Source organism: Chelonia mydas, chromosome 22, assembly GCF_015237465.2.
Source record: "Chelonia mydas isolate rCheMyd1 chromosome 22, rCheMyd1.pri.v2, whole genome shotgun sequence".
NCBI lineage: Eukaryota > Metazoa > Chordata > Testudines > Cheloniidae > Chelonia > Chelonia mydas.
The window spans coordinates 11,031,101-11,052,950 of NC_051262.2; the positions used below are offsets into that span (position 1 = coordinate 11,031,101).

The 21,850-nt window shown below is 43.6% G+C and overlaps 1 long non-coding RNA gene across 1 annotated transcript in view; it reads left to right on the top strand.

Annotated features, from left to right (window-relative positions):
- Positions 1 to 290: 290 nt before the first annotated feature.
- The window catches only part of LOC122463523, a 92,167-nt gene continuing 70,607 nt past the window's right edge, over positions 291 to 21,850 (top strand). The window contains exons 1-2 of the long non-coding RNA XR_006286965.1: positions 291 to 301; positions 6,764 to 6,843. This is a non-coding gene — a long non-coding RNA (uncharacterized LOC122463523). The remainder of the gene's footprint in view (positions 302 to 6,763; positions 6,844 to 21,850) is intronic.

Below are 21,850 nucleotides of genomic sequence, written 5' to 3' on the forward strand. Positions count from 1 at the left end.
TTCAGTGGGTGTACCCCTAAGCTTAAAGTCCTGTACCCTAGAATCAGGATCTTATCTGTGAAATGGCCATTTTCAAATAGTCTCTGGGAAGCAATGCATAATTGCAATAGGGTGCATGACCTGAATTCCAGTAAGCAAAGAGTTAACTTCCTGATCAGATCTCACACAGGTGTTTAGGCGGTGTAACAAGAAAGGTGCACAGAGGCAATCAAGGAAATTCTGTAATAGTAGCTAAAAGGGCTTGACTGAAGCAGAGCTTCACATTTGGAGCCTAGAAGATTGGGGTAGATTCTAACTTAAGGTGGGGTTTTGTTGTTTGCTTCTATTTTTAAGTACAAATTATTTGTTTTGTTTTTTTTGTAATTGGATCTTAAGGCTCAAAAAAAAAGAAGCTTTGGGGTTTAGGGGGAATTTCTCTCAGTGAAATGGCATTGCTGAGCATTGACTGGTGGTATTTCTTTAGGTGATAACTAAAGTTGGTCAAAACAGAATTTCTGTTCCACAGGAAACTCCAATTTCCAGATTTTTGTTTCTTTTGAATTGGAACAAAACTAAAATAAATTAAAATTTCCTTTCAAACAAAATTTTCAAAAATATCTTGTTTTGTGTCTGTTGGCACATTTTGTTGTGATTTTTAACTGTGCTAAAATTGTATGATCATTTATAATATACTAAAATTTTGAGATGAAAAATTGCATAGAAACAAAACATCAAAATGTTCTGACAAGGTCATAACGGAATGTTTCTAACTTACTGAAATGCTTCTTTTTAATTTTTTTTTTTTTTTTTTTTTGTGGTCAAAATGAAATTTTGTTAAGATCCACACACTCCTGCAAAAAGTTGTGATTTTGACAAAATTGCACTTTCCGGTGGAATGTTTTTCCATCACAAATTTTTTGACCAGCTCCAGTGAGGAGAATATAGCAGTAGTAGGGGACTGATAAATTAGTGGGAGCTGTAGCAAGCAACAAGATTGTTGAATATTATCTGAGTCAATTTCTCTCACGTGCAACTGAGGAAAAAGGAATTTCCTGTTGTAGCAGGAATTTCTGGGAGGAAAGGGATGGGGTGAGTGTATCTGAAGAGAGCAGGGGCATTGATTCTTGACTCCAAACTGAACTAATAGTCTGTGCCTGTAGAATTTTGAATTTTTATAATGGATAGTTGCATTTTATTAGGCAAAACTTTTGCCTAGCTTCCATTTAAAATTTCTTTTCCTTGCATTTTTGCAGTTTAGCTCAAAGTAGCCTTTCCAGTAAGTGGCTGTCGCACTATGTCCACAGCTAGTAGCCACATGGGGCCTGATCCATAGCCCAGTGTAGTTAGGGGAAAGATTCCCATTCACTTCAAATGGGCTTTGGATCAGGTCCATAGTGAAGTCACAAGTACTCATGGCTATGGTTTGAAAATGCCTTGTTTGTCACCACCACCATTTGCTTCTCTATCCCAGTACAATCCAAGCATAAAAGGCCAAGAAAGCCTGCCTACTCAGGCAGAGTATTAACACAATAATGTTGCATACAAGTAATTCTCAGAGCTGGTTCTTTTGCTTCTCAGCCGGGCATCATTAAAACACCGTCTAGTTGTAATCATGTGGATGCCGCCAATATTGTGCTTGCCTTGGATCAATCTTTCAAAGCAGTGAGCCTGATCTTGGCTAAATGTAGAGTATTAGTGTCAGGCAGTGCATCTGTGATGCCTGCAGTGGGTCAGTGTCTCCTCGTGAAAGGTCTGGATAGTAGACTATTGTGACATGGAGCTGTGCTTGCAAATGTGTCTTACCATGATTCCATAGCCTTGAGGTATAGGTTTAGGTGCGTGCGCCTGCTGTTTAGGCTGTCTGAGAGGGAGCAGAAGACAGCCAGGGCCTGACACATTATTGCTTTGTGCCCCTTTGCACGATAGCTCAGGTGTAAGACCCTGCCATGGAATACCTTCAGTACAGGGGACTTCTATGCCCAGGTGTGGGGTCAGCTCTGCACCAGTTCTGCAGTAGCCTTGTGTGCAAGGGGAGCCTTCTAGGGCAAAGTGGAAGGAGAGGCATGATTGGATAGGTGTATGGCCAGCCTGGATCTGCAGCCCTGCAGACCCCATAGGGGACACTGTAGTAGGGGAAATAATGAGGGTAGCCACCAGACATGTCCTAGCCCAGGGGTCTCAAACTCAAATGACCTCGAGGGCCACATGAGGACTAGTACATTGGCCCGAGGGCCGCACCACTGACCATGCCCCCTGCTGCCCTGCCCCACCCCCCACTCCACCCCTTCCATGAGGCCCCACCTCTTCCCACCCCTTCCCTGCACCCATTCCAACCCCTTCCCCAACATGCTTTTGGATCCAGGTTCAATTTGAACTGCCCTCAGGGGCACTGTATTACGCTGGGATGAGTCTGTTGTCCCCAACAACCCCCAGAAAGGGCTTTTGTAATTTGCCTGACATGAGAGTCCTGTTGTATTTAGGCTACAGGTGTATCTCCCTCCCCACTCTGTTTATACAACAAAGGGCCTGATTCCCCACTCCATTACATCAGTTTCGGGCTGGTGCAATTCTGTGGAGGTGTATGGACTCACATCAGTATAACAGAGAGGAGAACACAGCCTAATATCAACATTTGTCTGGACAAAGGGCTCTCATATGACCAAAGAAACAGGGGCTTAAAATCAGGGGCAACTGTTCAACCCTAGCATATGGTTGGGAAGAGCTATTCTGCCAAATGTTCATGCCGAAGGGAGAGCGTGGGCAGACAAAGGGGTAAAATTCCCACCTCTCCTTATGCTCAGCATTTGCATAGCTAACTGTTCATGACATCTGCTTGGGGTTCACGTGGTGCTTAATGCCACACTGAGCTGTCAATCAGGTGAGCTCTGCATCATTAATAGATCTTTGTTCAAATGAGCATTCCCTTCCTTCGTCTTTAACGCTGGGGGTTGCAGAAAAGGAGATGTCCACTCATCCTCCTAGGCAGATGCTTTGAGTAATAGTCTAGCTTTGCTTTAGTTGTTTTTTAACTCTTGATTGCAGATGTTAATTTAAATGTGACAACTAATTGCAATGCTGCTTCGTGCTTCTTGGGGCCTTTTCAACTTTTGAGTTCTGTGCAAATATCTTTCCTTAGAGAAACAACATCCAGGGGCCAATTCTCCCACTGAGAGATCTGAATTAACTTCCATACAAGCATCTCCCATGGGCTTCAAGGGAGGTTAGTCATAACTTGCAGTGGGCATTGGTATTCCAAGGTGCTATCTGGACACTCAGGCCCTCCACTTATCCATGGAGTAGGTAGAGTGGGGAAAGTGGCAATGCAAGTCATCCTCCCACCAATTTACCTCCACTCTGGTGACTTCTAAGGGTGAGAAAGCAATTCTGTCTTCATAACCCATTCCATCCTGGGCCTCTTTGCTGAGACAGCCAACAATGAGGGGATGCATTTCATAACATGGAGCTCAGAACACAGAAAACTGCAGAGACCACCAACCAGCCATCAGCCTTGTAATATTTGGCCATGCAGTAAATGGGTTGGATTTCAAGTAGAAACCTTTTGAGACAGATCCTCATCTCCGTTTGAAGTCTATGGATTTATTTATTTACACCTCCTGAGGACCTGGCCTGTAGAGGTGACAAGCTGTATATAACTAAACTCCCCTCTTGTCCCTAATGAGGTTGTCTCATCCAAGTCAGGTCTGGGGCAAATAAAGAGAGGGAGCTGAAGCTTGGACTGCCTGCATTGCACCTGTTTACTGTATTAACATGGGCTTCCGTCTCCAGGGCTGTCATGTTGGCACTTTTCCCCTGGCACTAAATTGATTGCATAGAATCAAACCATTGTGCCCTGTGCGACTGTGTGTGGCCTAAGGTTTAGGCTGTTCAGTGATTCTTTCTCTAGTCTCTGCTTGCTGGGAAAGATCAAAAGACTAGAGAGAAACACATTGGCAAATGACTCCCTCTCCAGACCTTGTTTCATGATTAAAGGCGCATGCAGACTGATTTTTCACTTGCTGCAGTAATTGACTAGGCCATTACTTGGGTCTCTCACAGGACTGCCTGTGCCAAATGAATGCTGAGACTCTACAGCCAAAACCACTCTGCTCTTTGGAGAAGCCCAGTGTCAATAGGATAGGGAAGCAGAAGTCTAAGTATTTTCTTTATGGTAGGTTGGGATTAATGATGCTCGTTCTTTTCCTGTTGCTGCCTCAAGTTATTCTTTGTCAGCACAGGCTTATTCAATGTGAGGGGGAAAGCAGATTGCTTTGAGCAGAAGGCTTCTGACAGAAAACCACTTGATTAGCCTTGATCCTTAGCTCTGGCAAAGGAGAACTCTGTGCTCTCAGGATGGAGGTTCCAAAGGTGTTTTTAAGCCACTTTTACACTCCCCCGATCCTGGGGTTGCTCAGCCTGCAGGCTACACTAACTTGTGCCAGCAGCCACTGACCTCAACGGGGCATTGTGATAATTGGGTATCACCAGGGCACAGCAAAGCCCTGGCCACACCCCCTGCCTCCAGCCATGCCCCTCTTCTGGTTGCGGGGAGAGAGATGGCACGGGAGCAGTTTTGTCAGCTCTATTTCATGCTCCTATGCTTTGGTGATCCCTTGGTAGCCAGCATCAGAGCAGCTTTGCACCCGATTGCTGGGCACCTGTAACTGGAGCTTGGATCTCGGTGAACTTCATCAGCAGCTAATTTTGCTCTTTAAGAGAGCGCATGCACGGCCATTTCTATTACAGTGATTCCAATGCAACTGTGAGTAATTTGCAGTGGTGTCGCAGCTGTGTTGGTCCTAGGATATGAGACACGCAAGGTGGGTAAGCTAATATCTTGTATTGGACCAACATCTGTTGGTGAAAGAGGCAAGCTTTCGAGCTCCACAGAGCTCTTCTTCAGGTCTTGTCTCTTTCTCCAATCAGAGTTGTTCCAATAAAAGATATGAGCTCACCCACCTTGTCTCCATGAGTAATTTAGCATTCAGCACATTTAAATGCAGTTCCAAGCCATTCACGAAGGCAATTCATTTTTCACAAAGGCTTTTTATGATTAATACTTGTGCATACTAAAAAAATACGGAGAGAATTACTTCTCAGGGAGAAACAAATATTTCAAGCATTAGTTATTATAAAGGAAGTAATAACTGTTGGTGTGTATTAACCTTTTTTTCTTGATTTACCTAGCTTGTAAACGGCTGGCTGGAAAAAGTCAAATACTTTGTTGAAAATTTTTGAAAGAAATACTAATTCCTTTTTTGCAATTTTTTTGGTAGAAATGTTCTTCTTTTAAATGAAAACCTGATTTTAATTAAACAAAAAAAAAAGGTTTACTGTGAAAACTAGAAAATTTCAAAAGAAACAAATTTTCCACACAAGTATTTGTTTTGTGAAAAGTTAATTGTTGTTGTTTAAAATGTTTTGATTTACTTTTTTGCTGATAAGATTTTTCAGATTTTAAACTTGCCAGGACAGAGACCACATTTTATTTTGTACTGTGCCTAGCACATTTTATATGTATTCTATATGTTGTCTGACACCAGGAGTAGCACCGGAAGTCATCATGCCTCACAGGCACCTCTATTTTGCCCCTGTTCCCCAAGGGAAGGATGATATTGCAGCCCTTAATAGGGGACAGCTGAGGCAGTGTTCCCTATTGGGTAGAGCACTGGGCTGGGATTCAGGAGACCTAGATTCTATTCTCATATCTGCTCCTGGCCTGCTGGGTGACCTTGGGCAAGTCACTTCACCGCTCTGTGCCTCAGTTTCCCCCATCTGTAAAGTGGAGATTATACTGAATTCCTTTGTAAAGTGCTTTGAGATCTATGGGCAAAAAGCATCATGTAAGATCTCGGTGTTATTATTGACTATTGTGTTCAAGACGCAGAGACAAAGCCCCATTCCTTCCCTGCCCCTTCGCTTGCAGAGGGGGAATATCCAGAGAAGAAAGACTGTTCCAGACTGGACTCAGATCCATATAGGTTTTACTTTGCTGAGCAGGGAGTTGGAGGGCCTTTCTCCACCCTGCTTGATTAAGACAAGGTTACAGTCTAGCCCTCTTCTAACAGAGTAATGCTCCAATGTATATATGTCCTCCTACTGTTTGTCAAGGTCTTGCCTGATATGATCATATTGTTTTACTTACTGCCATCAGAAAGGGATGCCAGCCCTTGGAGGAGCTCTAGTTAAATTCCAGGAGGCAATGTGACCTGACAGAAAGGGGAGAGAGAGCAGCCTCTCTGCTGGCAATAGATGAGTTCTGTCAGGGGAAAAATCGGAAGAGTTAGGGCTTCCCTGTCTGCTAATTAGTGGGAAGCAAATCTATTGTGGTCCAAAAGAAGCTTTTCCAGCGGACCTGTCTCAGAAGCTGATGGGTCACTAGAGATGTCTGTCAATCAATAAGGGAAAAACAGCCATTAACTTTCTTGCCAAGCCCTTATGGAGGAGACCCAAGGATCATGTTTACAGTGCCTCTCTGGTTAGAATATTGTACTCTAACAGGTCATTTGGTCAAATCCCAACTAGTCAATACCTGTTAAATTCATCTCCCTAAACCACATAGCCTAAAATGGAATCCTAGTGGTGAGGAATCAGGGCAACCGCTCCTCTGAGTAACAGTTCACTGATGAGATTAAGGCCACAATTTTAAATCTGATATTGCAATACTGAAATCAATGGGTTTGGTCAAGAAATCAGTTGAAAATGGATTTTTTTTTCTCAGCACATTGAAGCCTTCCTTGGTATTTCTTCACCTCCAATATTTTATTTTTAATCATTTACTTTTTAGAAAACACATCTACGACTTGAGCTTTTCAGTCCCCTGGTCTGCTGTGAGTGGGTGTCACAGGGCGCTTCTTCAGCGACTCCGTAAGTTGTGCTGCCTCGCCTGTTTTTTGTGGTCTCTCAGTCACAAAAACACCCAGGCTGGTTCCCTTTCACCATGTGTGTATTTAACCTTCAGTTTCAACACCTAGCAGAACATACCACAAGTATACAGACAGAGGAGACTTCCACACAGCTTCTCTCTACTCTCCCCTACCCCCACTCACTTCCTGTTCCCGCCAATTATATATCTTTCCTTATTGAACTAATTACCTTCTTAGCCCAATCATTGCCTCAAGTGTCAACAATCTCCATCATAATAGGTTAATTGCCTCCAATTAAGCCTGGAGTCTTCTCTGTTACACAATTATCTAAGTGACCAGGGTGCTGCAGCTAACACTGAGTGACAGTGGGCTACACTGAATTTCTGTTCGTTATTATTATTTATTATTTGTATTACTGTAATGCCTAGGAATCCTGGACCAGGATGCCACCGTGCTAGTACAAACACAGAACCAAATGACAAGTTCCCTGCCCCACAGAATTTACAATCTAATGTCGAGAGATTATTTAGGATGTGTCTTTAAAATAATGTCAAGAGTGACTCAAGCATTTGATTAGGATCTCTCTTTTTGGCATTTGTATAAATTCAGATACCCCCACCCCCAAATTCTTGCAGTGTGTAAAAGAACAAGAAACCAGACAACTGTGGACCAACATCAAAATATTAAAACATCAGCACAAAATGAACCTGGCTTTCCTGGAGAAATGTGACACATACTTAAGGTGTTTGCTGGAGCTATTACTGAATGTCTGTCCTGTCCTAGCTAATGTATCTAGGTACTTATATGGACCCCATCTCCGAACTATCTGCTGCCAGAACAATTTATTGTACCATCACTTTCATAGACTGATAGACTTTTAAGGCCACAAGGAACCATTATGATAATCTAGTCTGACCTCCTGCATAACACAGGCCAAAGAACCTCACCCAATAATTTCTGCATTGAGATGATAATTTCTGTTTGGGTTAAAGTGTATCTTGATTTAAAGACTGCAAGTGATGAACACAGCTTGCATGTTTCAGGATGTCAATTATAGAGCAGCTTTGCCATCTGGTGGAGAGGGAGAGAAAGAGAAAGCAGCTTTAAATACTGTTAAATTCAGTAACTGTGAATTCGTTCTGATGCTGGTAATTTTTCCTTGCTAATTAAGTGATTGCCTCTCTGCTGTTAGAAAGAGTAATTCAGTATCAATTAAGGACACTGAGGGTCTATATTTTTTAAAAATTTTGTTAAGAGGAATGAAATGACAATGATGGATCTTGGGGAAAATGCAAAGACTCGTGAGTAATTCAGGACACTGTATTTAGAAACTTCCAGGATTACTTTTCCCACAGAAGTTCTTAGGTTTGATTCTCAGGTACACTAAGGCCACTTTAAACACTGTTGCTGTGTAAAGATGGTGGGAAGGGCCACCTGACTAGGGACCTCTCTAGCCCATGTAAAAGTGACATAAGGCTTTACAGCAGTCCACATTCCAGCCCCCGTGTTGAAAGGCAAGATAGGGATGAAACTGGGAGATCAGTGGCACAGTGGGGTATGGCTGGAGTGCACTGCACAGTGGCTATTCTGCTTTCCAGGACCCTGAGAAGCAGATCATAGGTTAGAAAAGCCCTGAGGCTGCTCTAATTTATACTAGGGGCTGAACAGCTCCAGATTACAAGAAGTGCAAAATGCCCTCATTCCTACCCCGAGCACTGGAATGGAGTGACTAAGAATCAGGCCCCTTCATTTGATAGACAGGGGTTTCAGTTTTTAGAGCAAGGAACTCTAAGCCAGGACTCTTGCGTGCTTATTTGTGGCTGCACCAGTAACCTTCTGTGTGACTTTGGCATGTCACTTACTTTGCACCTCAGGTAACTACCTCACACGGGGCTGAGAGCAATAATTAAAGTGCTTCGAGATCCTTGGGTGAAAGGAGCTAGAAAAAGCAATCAATTATTATTTTCTAGGTCAGGGGAAGAAAGCAATTACTTGTAGATAGACCAGTAATTTTCTCTTTCTTTTTGTTTCATCCTTGCAAATAAATGTGAATAGAGGACATGAGCAACTCCACTGAAGGGATTAGCAAAGGCCTTTAAACTTTTCCTCATCTTCTTCTATTTTTTTTTATTTTTATTTTTTTTTAATTTCCACTTTGAATTTCCTTTGAGCTAGCATGAATGTTTAGCCTTTTGATCCTGGCAGGCAAATCACCCCGGTAATAACATAAGCCTGATTGAAAGGCAGGGGATGGACTAGAGGGCCTAATATTTTTTTTTTTACATCCTAACTTCCCGTGAATGCGAAAGTTCATCATTACAGATCCTCCTGGCAAATGCTTAGAATCCTCCTCCAAAAGAAAAGAACCCCCTGCTTCTTCACCAAAGGGAGCCGAATATGGCTCGGTTGTGATGCTGCTGAGGGGAGCTGTTGTTATCTATTGCAAAGGTTCTCAACCAGGGGTCTGGGGCCGCCTGGGGGGGTTGCAGGCAGGTTTCAGGGGGTCCTCCAAAATAAACCAGAGAGCGTTAGACTCACTGGGGCCCAAGGCAGAAAGCCAAAGGTCAAGCCCTGCTGTGTGGGGCTGAAGCCAAAGCCTGAGCAATTTAGCTCCATGGGGCCCCCCTGTGGCACGGGGCCCCAGGCAATTGCCCTGCTTGCTACCCCCTAACACCGGTCCTGGCTTTTAATCTACTGGATTAACAGAAAACAGGTGCTGTTGCGCAGGTGGGCCATGGAGTTTTTATAGCATGTTGGGGGTGAGGTGGGGTGGAGGAGGACGCTCAGAAAGGAAAAGGTTGAGAACCCCTGATCGAGTGGAATGTTTGCACTGCAAAGGCCCTGTAAATCCCACCCTCTCCATGCTATCACTGCTACAATGCTACCCAGAAGAGACCAAGGCTGAAGGCTGCAGAATTTGTAAGCTCAGCAAGTCAAAGAGCTGGAGCTTCTTGCAGTCTTAAAGAGCTGAGCTGGGAATTCCCTCAGTGCAGGAGCAGTGTAGGGCTGCAGTGTGCCTGGGTTGGGCTGAAGGCGGATTGGTGCTAGGGAGGGGAATGGCTTGAGTACTTTGTGCTCTGGTTATTCTTGGCCGCACAGCAAAGCTGTACAATTGGGGCTATTCTAGCTTGTGTTGAGGGCATGTCAGTCCCTGGAGAATCCCAGACTCTGGTCGGCACGAAGGTGACTTCAAGTTACCTTCACCTTCTGTGTTGCATCTTGCAAGAGTCAGCATGGAATCCGGCCCCTGGTGCCTGCAATGAGATGTCCTCAACTCTGGAATTTGCTTCCTTCAGTATGAGGGCCCAAATGCATGTATGTAAGCCCCATCTATTTCCCCTGGCTTTCCCTCTTCTGGAAATGAGGAGAGGCAGGAAGGAGAATTTTCTACCGGTGAATCAAGATAGTTTAAAACTGGATAGTGGGCCTTGTTCATTGTTTCATATTTAGAAAGTTAAATAACCATAGCTAAGTACAGGCCTGTTGCAATGGTGATTCTGGTAATGGGAATATTGCTATTAGCAGCAGATATCCTATACCTGCAGAATGCATCTCATATGCTGTCCGTACTTAAGAAATAATCAGACCCTTATGGAAAAACCTTATAGACTTTCATGGAAAATTCCATGTTTCCTAGAGGGAGGCTCTTAAAAAAAAACTATAGAAAGAATACCATTCTCTCTCAGATTCTTCACTAGTTTCTGTGGAATCCGATTACATTTTCATAGATTAAGGCCAGAGGGGACCATTATGATCATCCGGTCTGACCTCTTGCATAGCACAGGTCAAAGATCCTGACCCACTGATTCCTACATTTCTGTAGAAGCGCCCATTGGTTTCATCCCTATTAAATCTTATCGAGCTTGTTCCATAAAGGTAGCTTCCTTGCTTTCTCATATATAAATGACCGAGCGTCCTGCAATCTGATCTGTGTCTACTGGGCACCACACAAGTCTGCCTGCATTGATTCAGCATTGGTGTCTTAGCAAATACAGAGGCTTGGCAGAATTTGATTTTTATTTCTTTTATCATTTCGATGGATAATGTTGATGTTCGTTTGTAAGCATTTTTTTCAATTTCTATCGATTTAAATGTCCACAATTGCAAAAAAAAAAAAAAAAAAAATCTAGCTGTTAAGCAATTTTTAAAAAATTTATGATTTTCAATTTTTACTGTGGTAAGAAATTACAGGGGAGGTCAGAGATTGGGGGTGGGGGTCAGACAATAATTATTTAATGACAGTAGGCACTGAGATTCAAAAACTTAAAGCTTAATAACCATTCGGACACAAACGGTCAATATCATATGTCAACATTTTTGTCTGAAATCAAACTCTAATAAGCCCTCAAGCAGCACCCCTCCGACTTTGCCGTCTGTACATTTTGAATATTATCAGTGGAAATATTTTTTCATCAGCTGATGTGTGTGTACGATTAAATCAATATGTACATTGACGTTACCCAATAAAAATCTAATTCTTCCAAGCCTATGTGTATATTCTCCAGAGTCAGAGAATAGTATGAGGGTAAACTCTTGGAAGCCAGCTTTACTGCAGGATGGTCATCTTATCTGAATAAACAGAAACAGGGGGATGCTAGGAAGGAAACGGATTCTAGCTAATAAACTGTCTTCAGAAGTGGCAATGGAGCAAATAGTGATCTCCCCACCCCAGTTGCCTGTGCCTGCATTAATTACATGTATCCATGGTGCTCTGAATCCTGGGAGCCTATGCCTGACACAGAAAACATAAGGCCAGTCTGATAAAGGGTCCATTGTGAGTGCTGAGCCCTTCTGCCCCAATGAAAAGAAACAAGATGTTTCTGACACCCCCTGAGGAGTGTGACAGCGTGATGGAATGATGGTCATACAGTCACCTCCCAGAGGGGTGGTGGAAAGGTGTCGTCTGTATATGTGAGGCCAGAAAATCTTGCCGTCTGCTCAGTTCATTTCCGTGTGCTTGTTCTGAACTGATACGGTATTGGTTTTATAAAGCCTTGTTTGTTTGTTTTTAATTTGTCCGGATAAATGTACGGTGCCTGAAAGTGGAGAACTGACAGCGCTGGCTGGAGTCATGTACCTGGCACAGTAGGTGGGAGCTGTGCAAAGATGGTCTCCTGGGTTAAGATGTAGGACATCTGGGTTCTATTCCCTTCTCTGCCACTGACTCACTCTGTGGTCTTTGGTAAGTCCCATCCCCTGTTTGTGCCTCAGTTTCCTTATCTGAAAAACTGGGAAATGATACTTCATAGAGGCGCTAAATTCGTTCACATTGGTAAAGGACTTTGCAAGCCTTGTATGAAAGAGGCTAGATGCAAATGCAAAGTGCTGTGGTTATAATGTGTGTGGACCCAGATTAGCACACAGAACCTTAACCCTTCCAAGGCTGAGGATCAAGGCTCTCTCCCATGGACAGAGAGCACTTACAGAGCTGGGCACACCAGTTAGCTGGTCTCTCGGCTGGCAACAATGCCAGTGTTCATCAGGGGAAACAAACAGCTTCCTTGCATATGGGGCTAGATCCTTATTTGCAGAGGGTCCTTGATTAATCAGCCATTGGACATGACCAGAAGTGCCTTAGTCTTTGTGGAAATAGAGCAATTTTACTGATAGTTTATCTCAATCTGGACAGAGTTCGGATCACGTACCAAGGAGCTTACAATTTTAAAAAATAGCTTTTTATTTGTTTCATATGCTGATAAATAGTATCGGATGTGATTTTAAAATGGTCCTGAATTCATTTTTTTCCACATACAAAGAGCTATCTTAGGGTTTTTTCAGTCCAAATGCCTTGTATATTAAGGGAAATGACAAAAACAAGAAAGAACAGAAGTGAAGTCTCCATATGAGAGCTGTCTGTCTGTCTCCCCTGTAACAGACTTCACAAAATGCATGCAGCCAGGCAGACTTTTTAAAAATTTAAAGGCGCAGTGCTTGTAGAACAGTCACAACAGTTCATCATTTCATATATTACCAAAATAATTATTTATTGCGCCCCGGCTCAGATAGGAGCCCCATTGTGCTAGGTGTTACACAAATGCATAGGAAGAGACACATCCAGCCCCAAAGAGCTTGCAACCCAAATACGCAAGACAAAGACTGGGAGCAGGGAAGTATGGTCTTCACTTCATAAATGGACAACAGAGGAATAGAGACATTAAGTGACTTGCCCAGGGTCATACAAGAAGGAGTCTGTAGCAGAGGCAGGAACTGAACCCAGAGCTGCGGAGTCCCCCTTTGATGCCTTAACAACAAGACTATTCTTCAACCAAATTAAAACTGTGGGAATGTGGTGTCTTTATAGAATCCTTGATGCCTCTGTCTGTCTGCTTAATCTATTTATATAGCACCCATCACCAGGGCATCTAGATGCCATTCTTCCCACCCCTTAACCTTGCCAGAGTTGATACTGAATATTGCAAAAATCTATATGGTTTCCATAGGTGACAAATGCACTTCCCCCCACCTTTAGACCTTCACTTTACATTCCACATGCCTCATGTATGCTAAACTCAGCTATAGCTTAAAAAAATACAAAGAGGGTATCCAATTAGCATATATCACACTTAGCCATATTTTAAAGCTTCCCTTCCCACCCCAGTTCCATCAGATCTTATGCACTGTAACAACACAGGCCTGTGAGTCTGTCACCATCACATCCCTCAGGCTGCATAAAATCAAGGCATCAAGTTTTTTAATTGAATGCATAATAAGGCCAGTGGCAGGTTTAATTAACAAACCTTGTCCTGTGTGTGCACCTGGAAGTGAAAGTAAGTTTAATCAAGAGGAGTTGGCAAGTGCCAATAGCTCTGCACTGATTTTGTTTTGTTTTTGGTTTGTTTAAACCAGGCTTTGTACTGACTCAGTGGCTTTGGGTCCTGATTAATTGTCTTTTGCTTGAGCTTGATGAAATAGTTCCAACCTGCCTTGCAATAAGAACTACAAAAGACGTGAAAGATGCATTGAAAGTTAGGATGAGTAAATTGCTTATGTTTCAAGGTATTTATGTAGCCCCATCGCTCTAGTCTCTGATATGTCTACACTGTAAAATAAAAGTGTACTCTCATCTTGAGTTAGCTAACTTGGGTTAGCTAGCTCTGCTTAAAATATCAGTGAAGACATGGCAACTCTACTTTTTAACTCAGGGTAGTAGCTCAAGTTAAGCTTTAACTTGAGCTGCCGACTTGAGTTAAAAGCTGAGTTGCCATGCCCTCGTTGCTATTGTAAGCTGAATAAGCTTGCCTCAGTTAAGGACACACCTTTTTTGCAGTGTAGACGTTCCATGAGAGAATACACTAGAAACAAGATGTGGTCTTAACTCATGTTAGCCTAACGTGCTGTAACTAACATCAGGTAAAATCCTCATGAAGACAAGGTAGTTTGTAGCTTTCATATGTTAGCAGGTTGAGATAGGGTGACCAGACAGCAAGTGTGAAAAATCGGGACGGGGTGGGGGGTAATAGGTTCCTATATAAGATAAAGCCCCCAAAATCGGGACTGTCCCTATCAAATCGGGACATCTGGTCACCCTAGGTTAAGATAAAGACTCCAAGAGAGCCTAGAGTTTAATTTGACATGCTAACACATGTTGACATTATTGTCTTCACTAGGAATTTCCTCATGTTGTTTACCATGTGTTAGCTAGGATGACTTAAGAACACATGTTTTTTTTCCTAGGGAAGACAAGGCCTGAGAGTGTCCCAACATGCATGAGGTTGGGGTCTATTGTTATCATCCCCATATTGCACATGGAGAACTGAAGCACAGAAAGAGGGCTGTGACTTGCCCAAGGCCATACAGAGAATCTGTGGCAGAGCTTGGCATTGAACCAGATCTCCTGAGTTCTAGTGCAATGCGTTAACAAGCCTATCCTTTGTCGCTCTGTCCAACCACTATTAACCTCCCTCAAAATTCCAACTTAACCCAAACTCAATCCTCCTGTGGATTTGTTCATGTTGGTACAACTTAATTCATTCCTGGGTTTTTAAGAGATGAGCCTTTTACCCTTTTGGTCAACATTTTGAAAAAAAAAAAAAAAAAAACCTAACCCCCTCTCTAGTTGGTAGACAAGCCTGCTGGAAAATAAAATTCTGCTGACATTCCCCCCCCCCACCCTATTTTACATCCAAAAGCAAATTTGTGATGAAAATTTTTGTTGGCACTGGAAAAGTTTCGACCGGCTCTAGCTTAAAGTAAAGAGGGGTCTGAACCCAAACACTCGACCCAGTTACCACTGAACCATGGAGATGTTCAGACCTGGACCAGAACTTTGCCTCTGCTCCCTCTCTCTGTAATGGTCTGAACCAAAACCTCAGAGCTGAAGGCTTCACTGGGGTTTGTGGGTGCTCAGCGCGTCTCAGGATCTGGTTCTTAATTACCTAGTGGCTGTAACAGAAGGACGTTCCTGTCTCTGTGCACACAGATTCCAAGGCCAGAAGGGACCATTGTGGTCATCTAGTCTGACCTCCTATGTAACAAATATAGCCTTGAAGCTGAGAGAGGAAGGGTGGATGGTTTTGCAATGGAGACACTGAAGTAGGAGACAGGAGATCTATGTTTAGTTCCTAGTTCTGCCCCAGATTTCTTATGTGACCTTGAGCAAATCACGTCATCTCTCTCTGCCTCATTTTCCAAAGTGGATAATGGGAAATGTGTGTGAATTTAGAGTTAACCCTAATCCCAACATTTTAAATGCCTTCCACGAGCCACCTATTCTCTCCTCCTTCAAATCCATCCTCCAGACCCACTTTCTCCTGACTGCATGTATGATATCAGCCAAACAACCATGGGTAGGTTGAGAAGCAGCTGAATTTGTAGACGTGGGGAGAGGATGGATGTGCTTGTGGCTATGGCACTGCAGTGAGACTCAGTACAAGGTTCAGTAGCTGCCTCTGCCCCATATTTCCCCTGTGATCTTGTGCAGTTTATTTAGACTGGCATTTTCAAAGGGACCTAAAAGGGTTAGGTGCCCAAATCCCATAGAACATCAATGAGAGTTGGGTGTTTAATTGCCTTGGGGTCTTTGGGAAAATTCCAGCCTCAATCAATCTTTCCCCTCTGTAAAATGGGTACAATAATAATTCCTTTCTCTGTCTTTCCTACTTAGATTCTAAGCGTCTTAGACACGGACTCTGTCCTAAAGTATGCCTGCACTACAAGCTGTGCTGCTGTAGCACCATAGTGTAGACACTTCCTACCCTGACAGAGGGGGTTTTCCTGTCAATGTAGTTAATCCACCTGTGAGAGGCAGTGGCTAGAATTCTTCTGTCGATCTATCTGTGTCCATAGTGGGGGTCAGATCGACCTAACTACTTCACACAGGGCATTACATTATTTCACAGCCCTAACTGATGTAGCTTTGTCAACCTAAGTTTTAGGTGTAGACCAGGCCTTACTGTTGGTGTGTGTGCATGTACAGTGCCAAGCACAATGGGGCTCTGATCTCAGTTAGAACCCCTAGGCACTACCCTAATAGTAGTAATTATTACTTAGCCCCATATATCAGAATCGTGCAGCTCTGAAGATCTTTATCAAGTTGACTTATAGCGAAGGATGTGGGTGTTGTATGGGGAGGTTGAATTCATTCAAGCCGTCAAAATACTCTTCCTTCTGTTCACCTCGTTAACATGCCCTCCTTTCCTTTTTGTCTGAGAAGGTGTTTGACATGGTGTTTTAGAATATGGCCTGTCTTCAAGACATTAGTGACAGCTGTTGTGGGAATATAGGAAGGAAATTATGATTCCTTAATGATAGCGTGTCACGGCATGTCTCTTCACTTTTATGTGTCTTTAGACATACGTTCCCGTTGACAGTGTCTCTGTCACAGCACACATGCAATTAATCATATATTGATGATGACATATGTACACAGTGCATTAAAAATATTTTTTCTTTGAAAAAGGCATAGTCTACCTTTGTTTTTTTAAAAAGTTTGGAATTAGCAGAGGGGGTGCCATGGGTGTTAACCCTATCTCCTATACTGTGGGAGAACTTGAATCCAAATCTGGCTGTTGACGCTGGGATCTTCCACTATCAGCGATGACAGAACCGCAAAATGTTCAGTAACGAATCAAGCATTTCGGAGATGGTGGCTTCTTGCCTAAAATCAGGTGCAGTGCCAGTTTAATATCCGATCTGACCTCTGCTGCTTTCTTCCTACAAATCCAGGAATGGTGTACAGCGATGAGATCAAGACTGTTAACCAGACAAACTAACAAACCTACATCACCACGGTGAGTCATAGTTGTTCTCATACCTCCAGCCATCGCAGAATAGCTTGTCAAAAGACTGTTCTGAAAAGTGACCAAAAAGTCTGGCATCTGCTTTAAGGGACATAGTGGAATGATAAGGATGTTTACATGAATATATTTCTTAATTCAACCTACTGCATATGGGTGAAATTCACCTCATGCTGATGGCCAACACAAGGGTCATGCACCGTTTACATCTCACTTAATCCCTGTTTAGAGGGCTTAAATGGTACATAGCCCACTCCCCAGGGGTGAATTTTACCCTACGTGAATCGCTATATATGCACAGAAGATTTGTATCCCTCCAGTAGGGTTACACTTACCGTTCTCATGCAGTCTCCACAAATCCCCAACTATTTGAAACAAAGCAAGAATAACAATAACAAAAAAGCGCCCCCGGTGCATCGGATTATGCGTGGTGTGACGCACTGCAGCTCCACCAACCACAAACAAGACTCACCAGAATAAAACCTCCACATGAAAACGGACAATATTATATAGAATGTGTCCCGAAGGTTTCTAAGTGTTGCTGGCGTTTTGGAAACCACCGCTGTGGTGACCGACTAAAAGTTCTTGCCTTTGCCTTGGGATTCCTTGCTGCAAGGAACGAGTTGCAGTGCTGGTTGGCTTGATGGGAAATCATGGGGAATTTGCAAATGTCTCCCCGAAGGAAATTTCTCCTCTTGTTGCTCACCTCTGGTGGAAGGGAGTTGCTTGTCGGAAGAGAAGAAACAAGGCTGAAGATATTTAACTGTTTTAGTACCTGGTACCTATTACCATAGAAATACCCAGCAAGCAGACTTTCCACTCTCCTGCTCAGAGCACCGTACCTGGAAGGACTGTCTCCAGAGGGCAGCATCCATGGGAATGACTCTGTAGCCCCACCTTCTTCCAGTGTCCCTTCTTCTGAAGAGGGCATCTCTGGGAAATGATGCCATTTCTGTATGTAGATTTAACCTTGGGCGGCTGGGAAGACACTTCATGATCTCAATCCCTTAGAGTGGTACATCGACAGTACTCCATCAGGTGAAAGTCACTCCTTTGCAGGTGATCTGCATAAGACCCACTTACCATTTAAACCCTATTTTGTAGATATGAGTGATGCTTAGTGGTTAATTTAATCTCGTAAGAGTAGGTTTTCTTTTATGAATGATATAGGGTGGGGAGACGGGAGAAGGAAAGGCTTGACGTTGGTTGCACTGGGATGAAATATACATGGGAGACAAGGTGGAGAGGATCTATCTATAGGTATTTCTGCAGCACCTTTTGCTATATCACTTAAACAGTGCTCTACTTTGGAAATAAGAAAAAAGACTCATGTTCTTTCCTGTAGGTCACGTCTATGGAACAGCAGCCACAGGAGGTCACTATTGCACCATGTATATGGCTGCAAAAAACATGTTGGCCTTGTAATACAACTTGTCTCTGAAAAGAAGGTGAATCCCTCCAGGACAGTTCTGGCCAGTTTGCCACACCATTTTACCTGAAGGATAATGGTTTGCTAAACATGCTACAAATGATACATATTTGCCCAATGGAACCCAGAGCTCATGAGGCAGAGCAAATTCCTGGAGGCAACTCAGATTCTAGCGGGAGTGCTGCAAATACTGGAAAATCAGTGCCGTCTGGCTTTCATTAATATGCTGTTTTTTTTCTGGGGACACTGGCTGGCTCAGATATGAATTGGTAATGGGATATGAAGCCTTTTATCTCTAGATCCCTGGGTTTGTAATTGGCCCAAGTTCACACTTAGAGCATTTGACAGCTGTTTGGTTTCATAGATGAAATGGTCTGGCAGACTCAATCCAGTTCTAGTGGACACAGGTGTCCATATCATCAAATGCACTGTCACAGCACAGGTGGCCCACTTACTGACAGCCTCACTAGAGAGGCCACGGACTGACCTGGCCACTGTGGCTGAACCCTCCTCTGAGCCCCAACAGGGGATTCCTCCTGGGCAGTGTTGAGACCCTTTGAATACATGTGACTACAGCACATGTCGACCTAGCCACTTAAGTACAGACCCAGGGCCCTGGGTGGGCTTGTACAACCCATGCTGTCATCTGTGCTTCACTGGTAGTGCTACCCAAGCTAGCGAGATCAAAGCCAGCTCAGGTGTGTCACACCTGTGACTACGCCGGAGACTTACCCAGTGGTAGGGAGGTGTGGGTGAAACTGTGGCTGCTGTTAGGGCTGTACCTGGATAGAGAGACAATGTGATTCTCCAGGATAGCCAGGCCAATGCCTTTCCCAAGCACTGAGTGCACTGAAATATATTTGAAGTCCTACCCTATCACAGTGAGGATAAGGAAGTTTATTTTATGCAGTCAGAGAATTTCGGTATTGGGTGGGACCCTGGCAGAAGTGAATCCAATTCATCACCAGTAAGGCTCTAGGGCTATTGGGTGAAAGAAAGTTCACCTGGTGAGGGGCAGAGTAATCTTCTTTTTTTGCACCTCTCCAAGCACATGCTCTATCCTCTTCTAACCCAATAGGTCAGGCAACAGCCTTCCTGAACCTTTCCACAAACTGTTGCGTTTAGCCTTTCTAGTCAACCTGTGCAGTTCTTCTTAATGTGAACTTTTCATTAGATTGTTCCTCCTGACCTTTGTAGTGAAAATCTCTGCTGTCAGTGCACCCTAATCACCATCTTTGATGTTAGGCCATGAGCAGTCTACCCTTCCTCCCAAGTTCTCTACTGAACCTCCTTAAATATATAGGGCTCACTTACCTGGCTCATGCATAAGGTTGGGAGGAGGATGGGGAAGCTCAGACAATTCATTCTCTCCTCCACATGTGTACAAAGGGTTCCGATACCACGGTGATGGGCACAGTATAAGAATCTGAAAGAATAGAATGGGGGCTGGGCGTAATTGTCCTTGCATTCCCCTGATTGCAAGTCTCTCGACTCCCCAGAAGAGGCATGGCTAAGTGTGGGATGTGACCCCAGCCCCTTCAGACTAGCTAGTGGAGCTCAGCCCACCCAGGGTAGGATCACACTCTGTCCTTTCTTTAAGAGTGGTGCAGTGGCTAAGCTCCTTCAGAGCTGTTTCTCTGCACTGCCACCAGTTGTGGACTTTGTGGTAACCCACGGATCCCAGAAGTGCTGAGCACCCACAACTCCCAAATGAAGTCAATGTGAGCTGGCAGGTGGTAAGCGCCTATGAAAATCTGGCCCTTCATAGCCTCCTTCAGAAGTAGATTCATACCCCCACTACACCTCACAATTGGCATGTAATGACTTTGCTGAAGTCAAGGCCTTAATGTCTGAACCCTACCCGTGTTGTGCTCGTAGTTCTAATTGCTCGGTCTTCTAACACCTCCAGCATTTGCACTTAGACACCTTAGCTGCCGGCAATGCATGGCTTTCTGATTCCTGAGGGAGGGGAGAAAGGGGATGTCTTCATCAGGGATTTCAGCAGGACACTCTGAGTCTGAACTTTTGAGTTTTATTCCCAGAACTGTCTACTGAAGTTTTGATCTGGATCTGAACTTCCCTAAAGTTTGTTTGGATCAGGCATTTTAGTTCAGGCCCTTGTCAGTACTTAGAACTAAGGGCAGGTGCCATCAGTGCGGTATGCAAAGCCCCCAGCTTGATCAAAAGGCTTTGTTAGAAGTGTGGTTTTGGAGGGAAGAAACCTATGCACTGACCCCTTTCAGTATCATCTGATGCATGCACCATGATTAGAAAGAGCATGGGAGTTAAAAATAACCTGTGGAGGAGGCACTTTTAATGAGCAATTATCATTCCATTCCATTGACTTCTGCAGCAAGAATCTCCATGTGTTTAGTCTTCTCGAAAGAACATGCCAGATGTTAGAGTGAGTGACTTGTTAAGTCCCCGAATACTGTTCTCATTGGTGCGCTGAACCATTGTTAGTTCTTTTTTATGACTATTAATATAATTGGACTCTGAACATTGTGTCCTGATAATGCACAAGAATCTTGGCTGACTTTCTGACGGGGGCCCAGTTTGTGAATAGAAGGTGTGGACAGTATGTGACAGAACAAAGAAATGTTTCTGCATGCAAAAGATCTCCTGTAACTTAATCATAGATGGAATCATTTGGCTTCAGAAATTATGCCTCCTAGCAAAATCTGATTCTTGCATTTCAACATCCTGAACTGTAGTCTTCAAGGAAGCTTTTGTGCTCGCAGGCACTGTTATGCTCCCAAAAGAGAATGTTCTTCAGAAATGATTGACTACAAGGCCAATTCTACCTTCACAGCATTTTAATATGGAGAAAGCAACAAGTGAAGAAGGCTTCTTGTTGCAAAATGACTGAGACACGTTGCCGTTCAGGCCTACACAGAGGAGCTGTAACTGGATTAAAATATAAATCTGTATATTGGGATTTTACATGCTACGGAATCCACCCTCTGTTTTTTAGCCAGATTGGCCAAACTCAATGAAGTGCATCATCGTTGGTTTAGCCTTGCCTTTGGTGTCTCTCAACAGATGCTCATTAAGATCAGGGAGCAGCGTGTTTGGAGAATAATAATTCTCGGACTTGAATCTTTGATCTGAAGAATCTGGGAAAGAAAAGGACAGAAACTGCAGCAGCCTGCATGGAGCAGCCTGATTAGCTACCCCAGGTTGATCAACTTTTCTGCCAAATGTAGACAGAGCTTGAAAAACAATGGAGAGTGCTGTCTTTGCAATCTTGTCTCTATACTACTGTGATGTTTCATTACTGCCTCTGTTGCAGGCTTGAACCACTTCATATAAGCCTAGAGCTGAGCTGAATCTTTGTTCAAAAC